Here is an 18,237-nt window from a genome sequence, read left to right as displayed (position 1 = left end):
ATACTAACATTAAAAGAAAAGAGAAATAGAAAGAGCAAAAATCGGGTTTTGCTTACCAAGTTGGGTTTTCACAAACATCCAAACTTAAACAGCATTGGGAAGTCCAATGTCACAGCAGATCTGGAGTCACAGTTGAGAAAAAGGTCCCAGGCAGCCTGTCTGCTCCCTGGGTGAGACTTCAAAGATTGTAGTTCAGGGTTCCCCCTTATAGCCCCAGGATGCAAACTGATATCATCATCAATCTGTGAGCAAATTGCACCTCTGGGTTCAGGTTAATGCTGTTTACTTTGTTTTGTAAATCTTAGAATGTTGATAAGTCTGGGGAGTGGTTGGCCAGACCTCCTCCAGGGACTTAATAAACTCCAAGATCTGCTTCTCATATATCTATTTTGTTTCTCTTCACAGCAGGTGTGGCTAACTCCCACAGCAGTAGTCAGGGCAGTGTCCAGGTAGGTCAGAAGCAAGGTCAGAGGTCTGCTATACACTTTTGCCTCTAAAGCCTGAGCAAGACTACCTCTGTTTTATTTCCCTAACAGTGATCCTGTTGTTCCATAGGAACAGTGATTCCTATGCTGAAGAGCATAGGAACAAGGCAAAATAGCACAAGCAGTCTTACTACTTCTATAAGTAACAATGTAGAAATATTGTAGGTTTTAGTGAAAACAATTCATTTACAGTAATTGATGGAGTATTCCAATAAGCAGGGTTCTCCAACTTGAGAAGTTCATTCATACAGCAATTCTTCTATAGCCTTGTCACAGTCTGTCAGTAAATGGGTGCAGTTATTATCAAAGTCTAGATACTTTTTAGTAAAAATGAGGCAACCAATATATTTCTCTAAAAACAACAGGTAAAATATGAAATTGGTACATAATGTCCATCAACCCTACATCTGGTATAAGCAGGAAGAGTAACATTAAAACAATCTTTGTAAGAGCCTATGATGTTATGCTTCTGCTGACCAACGGTAGGGTAGGTGAAGTTGTCCTGGGTGTTGGCCAGGTGATATTCTTGTATTATCATTTTGTTAGGTAGTTAGAATAGGAAACAGGAGTCCAAAATGGCAGTGGTTAAAAGACAAGGAAGGAAAAAGCCTGTAAAAATAGAACAAAGGAAGGTCAAAGGAAGGTCCGAGGACTTGAGTGAGGACCTCAGGTAGAACAAACAGCACTCCTGGCTAGCCCAATTTACATAGGCAAGCCCAGGCAGGGGGAGTAAAAAAACATATAAAAAGAGGAGCTAAAGCGCGTGCTGTCTCTCTCTCTCCCACGTGCTGGTGCGCTCCCCCACTGTCTTCTCTTCGTGTCTTTGGGTCAGCATGCCCTCATGCCTCAAGGATGGATTCTCTTGCTATTTTCTAAATAAAATAGAGCTGTAACATTGACTTGTCTTAAGAGCTATAACATGGTCTGTCCAAGACCTGAGAGCTATGACGTGCCAAGGGCTTTAATGTCCCTCACTCCAAATTTTTGCTGTGATGAAACAGAACCAAGGAGCATACACTCGCCTGACATCTGTAGTGCTGTGACTCGAATTTAGCCTGGCTGAAACAACCTCAGTGCAGCCCTGGCAAGGAGGAGGCCAAGCACAGCAGTAGCCCAACTCAGCAAAAGCTCCCGCAGTAGAAGCAGAATGTGAAGAAAACCCAGAGCAAGGGAAGTGGAAAGAGGCCTATCATGCTGGAAACCTGGACAGCGAAAAACAAACTCAGCAGAAAGCTCACACAGCTCAGTCTCAGATTCCAGAAGACCTCAGGTTAAGGTAAGTGGTCCTTGCTCCTATGGCTGGAGGGACATATGGCTATCAAAATCTTAATTCCTTTACAATCTCTCCTTTCTTGTTTCATGACCTAATAGGCGTTGCTACCCTAGTTCCACAGACTAATTTGCCAGAAACTCCTTCATATACTGAAGGTGAGACTCTTAAAGCTAAGAGTGAGGGCTTTCAAGAAGATCATATGGGGTGGTTCCAAAAGGAGGGACTGCTTTTTCTGCCTGGGAACCTCCAATGGAAGTTGGTTTACTCCTTACATGCCACCACTCATTTAGGGGACAAGGCCCTCCAAAGATTAGTAGAAAGTTCCTTCAGAGGAACAGGCCTCCAAACAACTATAAGGCAAGTGGTCTCCTCTTGTCCCACTTGCCAATTAAACAACCCTCAAGGAGCTCAAAGATCCCAGCTGGCCCAGTCCGTTCAACAGTGTGGGACCTACTCAGGAGAGGACTGGCAGATGGACTTCACCCAGATGCCAGTTTCTCAAGGGTATAAATACCTATTAGTCATGATGGATATATTCACAAGATGGATTGAAGGTTTCCCACCTGAACTGAGAAGGCTGAGGAGGTGGTAAAAAAATCTACTGCATGGAATCATTACAAGATCTGGTCTGCCCAAGTCATTACAAAGTGACAATGGGACATCATTTACTTCTAAGGTCATCCAAGGGGTCTCTAAAGCATTGGGCATTACTTATTATCTCCATTGTGCCTGGAGGCCTCAGTCTTCAAGAAAAGTAGAAGGAGCCAATCAATTCTTAAAATCAGCGATAAAAAAGATAACCCAGGAGACCTCCCTGGGATGGAAGGAGACTTTACCAATAGCTCTCCTCCACACCTGTATTGTCCCTAAGGAACAGGTTGATCTTAGTCCTTATGAGATGCTATACGGGAAACCTTTTGTTTATGTCAATGACCTCTTCCTAGATCCAGAGGTTCAGAACCTCCAGTCTTATACCATGGCCACTGGGCAATTCCAATAGGATATACGCTTGTAGGGTATGAATCAGGACCCAAAAGATTCTAAAGAGTCACCACTATATGCTCCAGGGACACAAGTCCTAATTAAAGTCTGGAAAGATGGGTCCCCAAAGGCTCAACTCCAGCTCACATGGAAGGGCCCCTACCCTGTAATACTTTCTACCCCCACAGCAGTCAAGGTAGCAGGACATGGCTCCTGGATTCACTACTCATGAGTCAAGCCATGGAAGAAAACAGAAGAGAACACTCCATACACCTGCCAACAAGTTACAACATGTAGTGCCAGTTCAATAAAGATATAAAACTAAGGCCGACCACAGAAAATATCACGCACCCTTAGATGGACACCACTATAAGGACTCTGAGGCTTGAGACTAACAAGAGGGGGAAGCCCAATACCCCTCACCATCCCAGTTCAGCAGGAAGTAGCCAGAAAGACCTTGATGCTCCTATTCCCAAAGAATTGGGCCTCCCATCTCTTGAGGGGGTAATGTTAGGTAGTTAGGATAAGAAACAGGAGTCCAAAATGGTGGTGGCTAAAAGACAAGGAAGGGAAAAGCCTGCAAAAATAGAACAAAGGAAGGTCAAAGGAAGGTCCGAGGACCTGAGTGAGGACCTCAGGTAGAACAAACAGCATTTCTGGCTAGCCCAGTTTACATAGGGCAGGCCCAGGGGGAGGAAAAAAAACATAAAAAGAGGAGCCAAAGCACGCTCTCTCTCTCTCCCACGTGCTGGTGCGCTCCCCACCTCTCTTCTCTTTGTATCTTTGGGTCAGCACGCCCTTATGCTTCGAGGATGGATTCTCTTGCTATTTTCTAAATAAAATAGAGCTATAACACTGATTTGTCTAAGAGCTATAACATGGGCTGTCCAAGACCCGAGAGCTGTGATGTGCCAAGGGCTTTAGTGTCCGTCACTCTAAATCTTTGTGGTGACAAGACAGAACCGAGGAGCATACACTCGCCTGACAATTTGGAGATCCATTTACTGCATTCTCAAAGAGCAAACTTAGCCAGAGGGTTAAAGATGCATAAAAGTAGAAGAACTCCTAAGGTGCCTAGAAGAAACACTAGACAGGAGAACCAGGACCAGACATTGGCCCATGACATTAGTTTTTCTCCAGGTATGAGAAGATGCAAGAATTTGGGCTCATAAAAAAGAAAAAAATCTTTACATGAAAGCATCTGACTATCTGAGGTCCTGTTTTGTCCATTTTTCCCAGACCACAGATTGAGTGACTAATTTGTGGTATCCACCCTGAATTCCTTTCAAGGGGTGTTGAAGTTCAGCAGTTGTAGTGGGCACAATTTAACCTTTGCAGAGGCAGTCTTCAAGTGCAAATTTCCAGTCAGCAGGGCCCCTGCTTTGGGAGCATGTCATGGCCATTGTGTCCCACGGTGATGAAAAGGGTCATTTCCAGGTCTTCCCTGGTGGCTCAGACAGTAAAGCGTCTGACTACAATGCGGAAGACGGAAGTTCAGTCCCTGGGTGGGAAAGATCTCCTGTAGAAGGAAATGGCAACAAACTCCAGTATTCTTGCCTCGAAAATCCCATAGATGGTGGAACCTGGTAAGCTTTAGTCCACAGGGTTGCAAAGAGTTGGACATGACTGAGCGACTTCACTTTCACTTTCCAAGTCTAGCAAAGATTTCATTGATAGACCACTCTGTGTGCTGTTATTGGACTAGGCCCTGTGAATAGCAAACGTCTCTGGACCATTCCTTTTATACTAGGCTCTTCATCCAGTAAATATTTCGCCTTGTTGCTTCTTCCCATATCTAGAGTTACATTATTACAATCATTGATCTCATATGGAGCTTTATAAATCATCATTTTTTCAGTGGCTCAGTCACACACTTGGTAATGTTAAGAGACAACACATTTATTAAACAGGAAACATAGAAAATACTAAAGCTAGCAGTTATTAGTTCAGTTCAATTCAGTCGCTCAGTTGTGTCAGACTCTTTGTGACCCCATGAATCGCAGCATGCCAGGTCTCCCTGTCCATCACCAACTCCCAGAGTTCACTCAGACTCATGTCCATCAAGTGCTGCCATCCAGCCATCTCATCCTCTGTTGTCCCTTTTTCATCCTGCCCCCAATCCCTCCCAGCATCAGAGTCTTTTCCAATGAGTCAACTCTTCACATGAGGTGGCCAAAGTACTGGAGTTTCAGCTTTAGCATCATTCCTACCAAAAAAATCCCAGCGCTAATCACTTTCAGAATGGACTGGCTAGATCTCCTTGCAGTCCAAGGGACTCTCAAGAGTCTTCTCCAACACCACAGTTCAAAAGCATCAATTCTTCGGTGCTCAGCCTTCTTCACAGTCCAACTCTCACATCCATACATGACCACTGGAAAAACCATAGCCTTGACTAGACGGACCTTTCTTGGCAAAGTAATGTCTCTGCTTTTTAATATGCTATCTAGGTTGGACATAACTTTCCTTCCAAGGAGTAAGCGTCTTTTAATTTCATGGCTGCAGTCACCATCTGCAGTGATTTTGGAGCCCCCAAAAATAAAGTCTGACACTGTTTCCACTGTTTCCCCATCTATTAGTAAGGTCACAAACAAGAATTTAATAACTCTCTTTAGGTATAGCCCAATATATCTCAGGTTATCTGACTTAATTAAATGATTATAGCCAAGTGTTAATCTCCTGGTTGTACATCATGGAGCATCTGATTTTTATTCAAATATTGACTACTGATATAAGCTTTAGAAAAAGAGTTAAGAGTGTCCTTTTAAAAGCTCAATTAAATTTTTAACAATATAGCATAACAGCAAGGAACTATCTCAGAAATGAGTAACAAAACTAGGATTTAATGTTCAGTGAAACATAAATATTTTTCATTGTGAGAGCATTAACTCTACAGCCATGGAAGTCTTTATCCCATCAGATAAAAATGAGCTTTGTCAAGGAGCTGGGAAAAGCAGCTCAAAAAAGCGGCCATCTTGGATTTCCCATAGCTCTGACTGTTTGATTGACAACTATTGTTTACCCGTTTTAAATTCCCCAATTTAGGAATAGATTCTTGCCATATTTTAAGGACATCAGTATAGCAGTACTCTGACAGTGAGGGGTTAATTTTATAGAAGCAGAATGAGCTTTATCTACATGTACCATAATCTTCATAGATTACTATGAAACAATATTATTCACCAAAGTAGCAAGAAATTTTAAAAACAGATATAAATCACTTAAAGGCAAAGAAATTCACAATCTGTTGTCAAAAGCTACATTCTAAGAAAACTTTGTTTTCTTAACAAAGAGAGAAAACAACATTCTAATCTGGTCAAAGGCATCAAAGTGAAACCATAGAAGGCATTTTTAAATCAGATTATATTCCAATTGACAAAGCAACCTGTTCATTGCTGTGACATATAACACTTTAATATGATAACTTGAATTATAATGGACAACATTTTATCAGGACATATGTGATCTTCATGAATTCCACATAATTTTTAGGATATCTATATTAGTAACATCAACTGTAAAGTATAAACTAAGACAGCAAAAGAGACACAGATGTATAGAACAGTCTTTTGGACTCTGGGGGGGGGGGGGATGATTTGGTAGAATGGCATTGAAACATGTATAATATCATATAAGAAGTGAATCGCCAGTCCAGGTTCGATGCAGGATACAGGAAGCTTGGGGCTGGTGCACTGGGATAACCCAGAGGGATGGTATGGGGAGGGAACAGGGAGGGGAGTTCAGGATTGGGAACATGTGTACACCCGTGGTGGATTCATGCTGATGTATGGCAAAACCAATACAATATTGCAAAGTTAAAAAAATAAATAAATAAATAAATTTTAAAAATAATTAAAAAATAAATATTTTTAAAAAGTAAAAAAAAGAAGAAGAAGAAAATTATCACTTCTCCAACAATATTTACCATGTAATTTAATATGTCAAATGAACACATGTAGTTTAATATGTCTCTTTGGAATGTCTCAGGGGTCCTCTGAATCACCCCAAAGTCAGAGGTCAAAAGAACTTCAGTAGAATTTAATTTTAGGAAGTTTAGCCAAAATTATCAAACGGGTTTTTAACAGTCAGGTAGGATCATAGAGTTCTTTGTGAAACAATAGTTTTTCACTTCAGTTCAGTTCAGTCTCTCAGTCATCTTCGACTCTTTGCAACCCCATGAACTGCAGCACTCCAGGCCTCCCTGTCCATCACCAACTTCTGGAGTTTACTCAAACTCACGTCCATCGAGTCAGTGATGCCATACGGCCATCTCATCCTCTGTCATCCCCTTCTGCTCCTGCCCCCAATCCCTCCCAGCATCAGAGTCTTTTCCAATGAGTCAATTCTTTACACGAGGTGACCAAAGTACTGGAGTTTCAACTTTAGCATCATTCCTTCCAAAGAAGTTAAAAAAATACATATATATTTCAGAGGTAAACATAGAACAGATCACTTTAGAGGCAAAGAAATTTAAAACCTATATTCAAGTGCAGTTCAACATCTCAAGAAAACTTTTATTATGCACAAAACTCTTTTCTTGAGGTCCACTTTATGTAGACCTCTTTTTTTTTTTAATGATTTTGTTCATTTAGAAAAATCCACCTGTAAATCAGACCTACTTTCTTTTTTCTTAATAAAATATAATTTCATTTCTCATACTTTTTACTAGAAATATACATTCTACTTTCCTTAAGCAACCATGAACTGCCCTTTATAATAGCATTCTGTAAGTTTGTGAACATATATACCAGTGATAATTTCTAAAAGCATATACTCTCTTATAGAAAACATCTCAGGATGACACAAAACATATTCATTAATAGTCCAAAATCTCTTTTGTTTCTCTGTAAGAGGAAGTTAGTGTTCAATAATTAATGTTTCAAAATCATATTTTATTTGAAAATGACCTAGCTATTCAATAAATTTTCATCACTTAGTTTAGCACAACCCTAGAAATTCAAGTTACCTAAATCTGGAGTAAAAATTTTAGACAGACATTCATGAAGTATAATTATTCTGAATAAAGTTTATCAAAAAGTTCTTGTCTCATTTATATTTTTCTTTTTCAAAAGTTTCTTCACTTGAGTTACTTTCCTTGTTGACAAATTTAGCTTATATTAAACCTAGACACAATAAATGGATTACACAATATTGATGACTCAAAACTTATCTTATAGACTAGCAAACAAACATTAATACTAGATATTTCAGTTCAGTTTAGTTGCTCAGTCGTGTCCTACTCTTTGCGACTCCATGGATTGCAGCACGCCAGGCTTCTCTGACCATAACCAACTCCTGGAGCTTGCTCAAACTCATGTCCATTGAGTCGATGATGTCATCCAACCCTCTCATTCTCTGTCATCCCCTTCTCCTGCTTTCAATCATTTCCTGCATCAGGATATTTCTAAGGACTCAGTTCTAATCAGGTGGCCAAAGAATTGGAATGTCAGCTTCAGTATCAGTCCTTCCAATGAATATTCAGGGTGATTTCTGTTAGGATTGACTGATTTGATTTTTTTGCTGTCCAAGGGATTCTCAAGAGTCTTCTTCAACACTACAGTTCAAAAGCATCAATTCTTTTGTGTTCAGCTTTCTTTATTGTCCAACTCTCACATTCATACATGACTACTTCAAAAGCAATAGCTTTAACTAGATGCATCTTTGTCGCCAAAGTAATGTCTCTGCTTTTTAATATGCTGTCTAGGTTGGTCATAGTTTTTCTTTCAAGGAGCAAGCATCTCTTTATTTCATGGCTGCAGTCACCATCTGCAGTGATTTTGGAGCCCCCCAAAATAAAGTCTGTCACTGTTTTCATCGTTTCCCCATCTATTTGCCATGAAGTGATGGGACTGGATGTCCTGTTACTTTTTTGAATGTTGAGTTTTAAGCCATTTTTTTCACTCTCCTCTTTCACTTTCATCAAGAAGCTCTTTCGTTTCTCTTTGTTTTCTGCCATAATGGTGGTGTCATCTGCATATCTGAGGTTACTGATATTTCTCCTAGCAATCTTGATTCCAGCTTCTGCTTCATCCAGCCTGGCATTTCATATGATGTACTCTGCATTATAAGTTAAATAAGCAGGTTGACAATATACAGCCTTGACATACTCCTTTCTCAGTTTGGAACCAGTCCATTATTCCATGTCCAGTTCTAACTGTCGCTTTTTGATCTACATACAGATTTCTCAGGAGGCATTTAAGGTGGTCTGGTATTCCCACCTCTTGAAGAATTTTCCACAGTTTGTTGTGATCCACACAGTCAAAGTCTTTGGCATAGTCAGTAAAGTGGAAGTTGATGGTTTTCTGGAACTCTCTTGCTTATTTGATGGTTAAACGAACATTGGCAATTTGATCTCTGGCTCCTCTGCCCCTTCTAAATCCAGCTTGAATGTCTGGAAGTTCTCAGTTCACATACTGTTGAAGCCCAACTTGAAGGATTTTGAGCTTTACTTTGTTAGAATGTGAAATGGGTGCAATTGTGTGGTAGTCTGAACATTCTTTGGCACTGCCCTTCTTTGGTATTGGAATGCAAACTGACCTTTTTCAGTCCTGTGGTGACCACTGAGTTTTTCAAAATTGCTTGCACATTGAGTGCAGCACTTGCACAGCATCATCTTTTTTTTTTTTTTTTTTTAGGATTTGAAATAATGCAGCTGGAATTCCATCACCTCCACTAGCTTTGTTCATAGTGATATTTCCAGAGGCCCATTTGACTTCACACTCTAGGATGTCTGGCTCTAGGTGAATGATCACACCATCATGGTTATCCAGGTCATTAAGATCTTTTTCATATAGTTCTTCTGTGTATTTTTGCCACCCCTTCTTAATATTGTCTGCATCTGTTAGGTCCGTACCATTTCTGTCCTTTATTATGCCTATCTTGTGTGAAATGTTCCCTTGGTATCTCTAATTTTCTTGAAGAGATCTCTAGTCTTTCCCATTCTATTGCTTTCCTCTATTTCTTTACATTTTGCATTTTAAAAGGCCTTTTTATTTTTTTTAATCTCTCTTTGTTATTCTCTGGAACTCTGCATTCAGATGTGTTTATCTTTCCTTTTCTCCTTTGCCTTTCACTTCATAACTATCATGCTGCCCCAATGTAGCCCCAATACAGTAGCAGCCAGAGATTTTCAGGTGAAGCCCATAAATGCTTACTGCACAAAATAGCCCATAACCATGTGAGTGCCTGGTGACAGTGCATGCACACTTCTATAACTGATCTCAGCTGTTACATAACTGTGCAAACCATTGTTTAGAAGACATGGGGTGAGAGGGAGTAAGAGTGTGGGCTGAAAGAGCCTGACTAGCTCCGTCTTGTTAATTTCCCCACAGGTCCTAATTGTAATAAAACCAGGCATCCAGCATCCTGAAATTAATGACAAACACACCAAGGGCTTTGAAGTTCTGATGATTTTTTTTTTTAAAACAATCAGCAAATTTCTAATCAGAGTCAAAATTTCATCAATTTTACTATTCATATGTCCTTATGTTTTGAGATTCTTATTTGTTATGATAAAAGTAGATTAAATGTTTAATTGGTTGATACAAAATAGCAAATGATTGTTTAATTTAACCATTGAGAAATATTGCCAAATGAAATCAAGATATATGTTTGTGGAAAACTTTCCTTTTTCTAATTATTATATTCTCTTCTCTCCTGAATGTGAACTAACCCATAAATTTGAATCTTGTTTCTTAAGTGTACTGAGAAAATGCTTTTCCAATTTGCCTTCATGCAATAAAAGATTTGTCTTTGGCTATTCAGTTGTGTATTTTTGCTGTGCTACTAAATGTGTTTCACCAAGATTTCCTGCTGGATTATGCCTTTTCTTTAAGAGTTGTTTTTAATTTTTGTTTTTTATGATGGTGAAAAATATACAGTGTGAACTCAAAAGGATTGCAAAGTAGTATACAAACTATAATCTCCCTGTTAATTGAACTTTGCTCTCCTCCTCATGATTTCATTCATACTTATTCAGGGGTAGACACAATAGTCCATACTTTTTTTTTTTTTAATTACAATATTGTCTAGTAACTCAAAGCAAACATAAGACCTGGAGATTCTTCTTTAAAAAATTCTGACCAAAGATACAGAACATTATAGCAGAAAGGAAGGCTTTATCATTTTGTGGGTGTTCCACAATTGTTCTTAAAAGAGAGAAAGAGAGGGAGAGAGAAGGAAATAAAAAAGTTGACTGTATTTACTTTTCTTATAGGGCTCCCCCATAGCTCAGTTTGTAAAGAATCTACCTGCAATGCAGGGGACCCTGGTTCAATTCCTTGGTCAGGAAGATCCCCTGGAGAAGGGAAGGCTACCCACTCTAGTATTGCGACCTGGAGAATTCCCTCAACTGTATAGTCCATGGTGTCACAAAGAGTCAGACAGGATTGAGCAACTTTCATTTTCACTTTCCTTATAACTGGTTATATTTGCAAGACTTTTCCAATAAATATATGTGAAGGAAAAAAAAAAAAAAAAGAAAAATAAACTTATGCAATTGTGAAAATAATCTTGGTTATTTCAGCATTTATAATAGATAAATGAAAACTTAGAATTAATGTGCATAAAGATAAAATCTGTAGCACATGGTTTGGCTTACAAAGGAATTTAATTATAAAACCGAATATAAGGACTAATGTGCACAAAACTTACATTTATTAATTAATAATGATGCTTTAGCAAAAAATATTAGGTCATTACTAGGAAAGAAATTATTGTGATCTTGGCAAGACTATGCATCATTAAATATGAGGAAAATGAGTCACCATAAGTTCATTAAATGTACTTCACTTATAGTATTACCTTAGCAACTAGTTGTCATGCATTGCTAAAATAATATAAATGTTGATAAATATAGATATAAAATAAGGCCAGAGACATACTAATTCAGATCTCTTTCCCACCAAGATGTTCATAATAATAGTACATGAAATATCTCATTAAACTAGGCCTTTATTACTAAACATGCTTAATTAGTCTGAAATATTAAACACTTTCTAATTTTCCCATAACTACTAAGTATGTATGGGTTATTCTATTGGCCTAAAATTTGGACCTATTATCTAATATTTTTAATTTTTTTTCATTTTGAAGTTCTCAATAATACTCTTTTATTCAAACATAGTATTGATATTGTGTATTTTGCCACAAAAATGAGAAAGAAATAAAAACAACATGCTCTACCAGGTTATTAAGTAATGATATTTTATATTTAAGTTACTCCATATGGAATCCTTGGCTATACTCCTCAATTTTCTCTACTGTAATTTAAATATTCTTACAGGTACTATTTTTAACCCTTTTCTTTCTTTAGGATAAACCTTCAATTCTTAGGACATTTGAGTAAAATATACAATTTTCATTAAGTCTATTGTTTAAATTGGTGAAAAGCAGTTTTTTTACACAGTGTATCGAAAATAAGAGAAGATTCCATGTGATTTTCCTTAAAACTGTGATTATTTCTATGTTTTAAAGCTGTGCTATTTGAAGGATTATCCCTCAGTGCGTGCATAGTTGTAAAGTTCATTGTGGGATTTCAGCTCAATTTATTGCCTAATGCATAAGAAATATTCTTCTGGTTATTCATAGCCACAATCTACAGTGTCTTTATTATCTGTGGTATGAACATCTTGTCTGATTATTGGAGCACATGGTTTGCTGAAAGCTGTATTCCTGCCATCATAGGAAGCTGCCTGTTTCATTGCTATTACTGTACCGTCGATGAGTGTTAGCAGTGAATACACTCTCCTCTACAATACATTCCCCTTAAATTAAAGTCCTTATTACTTTGGAGTTAAATATTTTTTTGGAACCCTAATATGTACCAAAATGACTACTAAGTAAACTGCATACAATCTTCACATTACAGTAAATTTTACTATAATTTTAGACAAAGCTTTGATTTATAGATAATACACATTTTTGAGTATGTCCTTTTTAAATGAGGCAATCTAGAATGTGAGGCCAAATTGAAATGAGCAAATTTATTATTTTGCATTACATAAAGGATTCAAATGAATAATTTTCTAATTATGCTAATGATGTTTTCACCACCACAAATTAATCACTGTTGTGATTTTTAAAATAATATTCAAAGTAGAAATCAAAATATAAAATATTGAATGACTAAACATTCCCCAAATGTAACTATTTATAAGAAGTGAAATTGATTAAAAAAAAAAAATTAGCCAAAGTGTGCATTTGATTTATATTTGTAAAAACACATTGCTTTAATGACAAAAGAAAAAATGCCTCCTCACTCAGGGTGTCTCACGTTAAGCTGAGTTGTCTCCCTCAGATGCACTGGAGGCAGGTTCTATTTTTTTTTTTTCACTTGATCTTGCTCTCATTGTGCTACTCATTGTATTAACTTGCCCTTCTTTGTCTTTAGCAATAAATGAAGTGATATGCTATGTTTGTTCATATATATTTTTTTTTCTTGCAGTATTACAGTGGTAAGTTTGTTATGTCAGCTATGTTTTAGCTTATACTTGTTGGGTTTTATGTTTGCATTTCTATACTTTACAATCAGTTCTCTGTTTCCCTTTTACATGTTATAATCACAAACACTGCAATGTGATAATTTGTTATGTAAATCTAAGTGGCTTTATCTTCTAAGCATACATTACAACCATGTGAATGGAATGGTCATTTCAGTGCTACTTATTTTAATCATTGTATTCAATTGAGTTTTCAATATTTCATGCTTCCTATATGCAGCATTTAATTGAGTAATATTTTTCTTTTCAGATTTCCATAGGATTAAGTTGTGTATTTTTTTCCTGCTCATCTGAAATTTTTGCTTTCTACCTTTTACATTTGTTCATAGTTTTCAACTTAAATTCCATACCTACATTTCTTTACCACTGTAAACTAATATTATTGACTACTACTTTTTCTTCATAACATACAAATACTTTAATCATGTTAGTTTAGCTCCTTTACTCTCATTACACCATCTAGACATAAAACATCTCAACCTATACTTTTATCAATTTCACAGAAAGTAAGAGAATGAAAATTCAACTATATTTTAAAATCAAACCAAAAATTAGGATATTAAACTAGGGTAAATAATTTTCAAATCACTGAAAGAAAGACAACTGTAGTACAAATACACTTCAATTGTTTTAAATTTTCATGTATTCGGTATAGCTACTAATTAAACAAAATTGCAACAGACAGAAAACAATGGATTAAAATCAAACAATTACATACATGAAAGATTAAAATGTAAAAAATAAAGAAAGGTTAAGTAAAAAGAAAAAGATTAAAAGGAAAACACTGAAGTAATATGTTTATTACATTTAGAGGTATATATTTAGAGGTAGAGTTAGTGGATCATGTGGTAATTCTATATGTAATTTTTGAATGAACCCCAACACTTATTTCTACAGAAGCTACACCACTTTACATTCCCATAAATGATGCTCAAGAGTTCTGACTTCTCCATATATTCAGCAATACTTGCCATTTTTTGATGCTGTTTTAATTGAAATATAGATGATGTATGACATTATATTGTTTCAGGTGTATTATATAGTGATTTGATATTTGTGGGCAGTTTTAAATGATCACCATGACAAATCAAACTGAACATGGAACAACAGACTGGTTCCAAATAGGAAAAGGAGTACGTCAAGGCTGTATATTGTCACCCTGCTTATTTAACTTATATGCAGAGTACATCATGAGAAACACTGGGCTGGAAGAAGCACAAGCTGGGATCAAGATTGCCAGCAGAAATATCAATAACCTCAGATATGCAGATGACACCACCCTTATGGCAGAAAGTGAAAGGAACTAAAAAGCCTCTTGATGAAAGTCAAAGAGGAGAGTAAAAAGTTGGCTTAAAACTCAACATTCAGAAAATGAAGATCATAGCATCTGGCCCATCACTTCATGGGAAATAGATGGGGAAACAGTGGAAACAGTGTCAGACTATTTTTCTGGGCTCCAAAATCACTACAGATGGTGACTGCAGCCATGAAATTAAAAGACACTTACTCCTTGGAAGGAAAGTTATGACCAACCTAGATAGCATATTCAAAAGCAGAGACATTACTTTGCCAACAAAGGTCCATCTAGTTAAGGCTATGGTGTTTCCAGTGGTCATGTATGGATGTGAGAGTTGGACTGTGAAGAAAGCTGAGCACCGAAGAATTGATGCTTTTGAACTGTGGTGTTGGAGAAGACTCTTAAGAGTCTCTTGGACTGCAAGGAGATCCAACCAGTCCATTCTGAAGGAGATCAGCCCTGGATATTCTTTGGAAGGAATTATGCTAAAGCTGAAACTCCAATACTTTGGCTGCCTCAATCGAAGAGTTGACTCATTGGAAAAGACTCTGATGCTGGGAGGGATTGGGGGCAGGACGACAGAGGATGAAATGGCTGGATGGCATTACCGACTGGATGGATGTGAGTCTGGGTGAACTCCGGGAGTTGGTGATGGACAGGGAGGCTTGGCGTGCTGCCATTCATGGGGTTGCAAAGAGTCGGATACGACTGAACTACTGAACTGAACTGAAATGAGTGACAAATCAAGTAACCATCATCCCCATATAAAGTTATTTCTATATCAGCAACTGTATTTCTTATGCTGCATATTAAATCCTCATGGCTTATTTATTTTACACTCAAGGTTGTGCTTTTTAACCTCATTCACTTATTTCATCCCCCCCTTCCTCCCTGTTGGCAACTCTGACTCATTCTCTGTATCTATGAGTCTGTTTTCTGTTAGTTTTGTGTTGTTTTTTAGATTCCATGTATAAGTGATACCATATGGTGTTTGTCTTTCTCTGACTTACTTCACTTAGTATGCTAACCTCTAACTCATCAATGTCATCATCAACATGCCAAAAATGGAATTCACCAAGTAAGAATAAAGGGGAATGGAAGGGTGATTGTGCTGGATTCAAGAAGACATCTGCCCACACTACTACTGTGAAGTACAGAGTAGAAAACTACCTAAGCCATTTTAGCAAATTCTAAAAATAGTAGTCTTAGCATTATAGTCCTTGATTCTGTTTTTCCATTTTTCAATTAACAAACTGTTAGATCTTTACCAAGCAAGAGTAAGTGAATTAGTAAGGATGGTGAAGAAGAACGTTTCTTTCTTCTAATTCCATTATTACTTAATTTTTAATCTTCATTCAATTTTAAATTCAATTGCCTCTTAATATCTATAAATAAGCATACAAATTCATAAATGAGAAAATAGCAGATTTATCTAGCAGACATAAGTACATAGATATCCATTTTTAAACAAAGGTATGTAATATAGTTGACCGAAAATGAGTGTAATACCTCCCAAGTAAGAAAATAGCATTGTTTGATCAGCATAAGACAATTATTATATCACTGTTTCCAGTTGAACAGAGAAACATCTTTACTATTGTTTCTCTTTCAAACTGTAGAATATGAGATAGGTATGTGGTGGTGGTGAGTTTAGTTGCTAAGTCATATCCGATTCTTGTGATCCCATGGACAGCAGCTGCCAGGCTCCTCTTCCCATGGGATTCTCCATGGAAGAATACTGGAGTGGGCTGCCATTTCCTTCTCCAGGGAATCTTCCCATCCCAGGGATCGAATGTGTGTCTCCTATGTGCAGGCAGTCTCCTGCATTTCAGGCAGTCTTTACCACTGAGCCACCAGGGAAGCCCCTGAGATAAGTATACTGAAATCTGATTCAGCTCATGTAAATATTTACCAAATATTCTGGGGCTGCTTTCCCATTTTAATTCATTAAGACCTTCAAGAAATATCTGATAAACACATTATTCAGTTAGAAATATCTGATTACCATTGTGAACCAGAGTTTTAACACCTATAGATATCACAATGAATAAAATGTTTAGTAATACTGTTATCAGAGCTAATGTTCTAATATTTTCTAAACAAGAAAATCACATGCTTCAGCTAACACCAGTCATATTTAGTAACTGGTAAAACTGAGTTTACTTTTGTTTTTCATTTCCATTATTTCAGTTGACCAAGATAAAAGAAGAAATCTTATCAAGAAAATCTAACCTACATGAAGATATCTTTTGGAACTTTAATGAGTGAGTGAACAGGTCCAGGATTACTTTCAACAAATCTTCCTAGTTTCAGAGGTAGTCACCAGGTACATTGGACTATGGAACTGTAGGCAGGTCACCTGAGGACAGTGAAACCATCTATTTCAGAGAATGAATTTTTACCAACAAAATTATTGTAGCCTCATGATATGTTGCTCACATACATAGCTGTGCTTCATATATACTGCATTGAAACTTAAAAATTCAAAGACACTATTATATTTTGTGCAATTAACATTGTGCATGTGTGAGCTCAATTGCTCCATTGTGTCCGACACTGTGAACCCATGGATGGTAGCCCACCAGTCTGCTCTGTCCATGGAAAATGTCAGGCAAGAATACTGGAGTGGATTCCATGGACAGAGTAGCCTGGTGTACTACCATTCATGAGATTGCATAGAGTTGGACCCAACTGAGTGAGCACACTCACACACAATGCTAACTGTACAAAAGTTGATAGTATCTTTGAATTTCTAAGTTTGAATACAGTATATATGAAATATAGCAATGTATCTGAATAATACATCATGAAGCTACAATGATTTTATTGGTAAGAATTTGTTCTCTGGAGTTAACATTTAATGATTTTAATTTAAGCAGGGATTAATTTTGTAAGGACCATAAAAAATGGTCTCACAAATGATAAAAATATCAAAGATCACAAACAATATTAACTCTAAATTAATATTTAGATATTATTTCTAAATTTATTTTAGAAATAAAATATTTAGAAATTTATTTATCAATATTAATTCTAAAAAATATTTAGAATATTACTAAAATTTGGTACCTATTACTTAAAGTATTACACTATTACATTGTGTTTAAATTTCTATAAGACAACAATATTGTAATTAACTAGAGTGTATAATAGAAAATTATAAAGAATTATTGAAGAATGTTATATTTATTATAACTTAGATATATCATTAGCACTAAATGCACAAGGACTTTGTGCATAGAAATATGAGTTTTATTCTTTGTAGTGTTTTAAAGTAATTAGTAAATTTCGAAATTAAAATTTCTGAAATAAATTTTATAATATATGTTTTTGATAATCCTTTGATATATAAAAAAACAGTCTAATCTGTCTTCCATCATTTTTTAATTATCACTTTAAAAACATGACTATTCTTGATGAAAACACTGATTAGCTAAGAGTAATCTAAACTTCCTGAAAGAAATAGCTTATTTAATTTGTTGTTATTTCTTATGGAGAGATATGTATCAATATTTTAGTATTTATAATTATTTTGTATATCAACTTATTACATAATATACTGATATTATATATAAAATATGCAATGACTGTGCTACCAAATTCTTAACAATTACACTTCTTTTTAATATTTGCCATTTATTTAAATTATTATGATATTATCCCCTCATACTCATTTCAAATACAGTGCCCCATACATCAAACACT

This window comes from Bos taurus, chromosome 17 (genome assembly GCF_002263795.3).
Source record: "Bos taurus isolate L1 Dominette 01449 registration number 42190680 breed Hereford chromosome 17, ARS-UCD2.0, whole genome shotgun sequence".
NCBI lineage: Eukaryota > Metazoa > Chordata > Mammalia > Artiodactyla > Bovidae > Bos > Bos taurus.
This window is presented reverse-complemented; position numbering follows the sequence as displayed.